The following is a 1,247-nucleotide window of genomic DNA, read 5'->3' on the forward strand; positions in this document are numbered from 1 at the left end:
ACTGCAGGTGGGGTCTCACCAGAGCAGAGTGGAGGGGCAGAATCCCCTCCCTCGACCTGCTGGCCACACTGCTTTTGATGCAGCCCAGGATACGGTTGGCCTTCTGGGCTGTGAGCGCACATTGTTTCAGTAAGATATTTCAGTAAGAAAAATTCCTCCTGAAAAAAAAAAAATTGGCTTATAAGTTCTATCTAATTACTAAAGCTGCCAGATGCAGGGGGTCAGGGGGAAGAGATGACTAAGAGAAGGAAAGTGGACAGACAACCTACTTCAGAGGCAGGAGGCAGGTAACCAAAAACTTAAATTTATGTAGTTCATCTGTTGGTTCCTAAAGTGTTCCAGAGAACACACGATACATGTGAATGTATGTATCTACTGTTTGGGTTCTGCTTTCCTGTAGAGATTTTTTGATGGTGTTATGCATTTATTTATCCTGGATCAGTCTCCTCTCTCATTTTCCCTGCTAAAAAATCCAGTAGCATTCCCAGATGTACAACTTTGACTGGGACCATAAATGATGGAGCCTTTCTTTTGTTTCTACTATGCTCTTTATCTTATTTTTCTTTATATTTTCTTTTGCCACAGAAGAAAGCGATTTTCCTTAAATATATCAGGTTTGAAAAAGATGCCCTAAAGCATTTTATATACCTGGTTTTCCTTCTGAATTTTTATCTAGGGCATTTCCATAGCACACTATAGAAGTTACTAGCTGCCTCACAGCTGGCTGAAAATATCTGGATATCCTGCTTCATTTCTTGCTTTTACCCAGCCACCTCATTAGAACTTGAAGTGCCTCTGAAAATTGGGCTGATAAACAAATGGGGACATAACACAAGCTTAACTACATGAAAGCAAAGCTCGCATCTTGTCCAGTGAGTGACAAACATTCAATGAAATTGCGGTGGTGAAGGACATGCAAGTGATCCTTTTGATGATGGAGGTCTGCAGAGCATTTGTGTTGAACAAGCGCAAAGAGAAAACCACATCTCCGATCTGTCAGGGCAGGACTCGAAGCCTGTAAGCCTTTTGCAGACTGTTACTGATACAATCTGTGTGCAGCAGAAAGGCACACCGTATGGTGGATGCATTACTCAGTCTGTTGCTTGCTGGCATTATGTCACTGGGGAACACACCTCCTCGTCTGAGCTAAAAAAGGGACAGGAAAACTAAAAGCGGTATTTATTCCAGCAAATGTAATCTGCAAACATTTTCTCCCTGGATTAAGTCATTTCAAGGCCTTGGGAACC

Source organism: Aptenodytes forsteri, unplaced genomic scaffold (genome assembly GCF_000699145.1).
Source record: "Aptenodytes forsteri isolate BGI_AS27 unplaced genomic scaffold, ASM69914v1 Scaffold80, whole genome shotgun sequence".
Lineage (NCBI taxonomy): Eukaryota > Metazoa > Chordata > Aves > Sphenisciformes > Spheniscidae > Aptenodytes > Aptenodytes forsteri.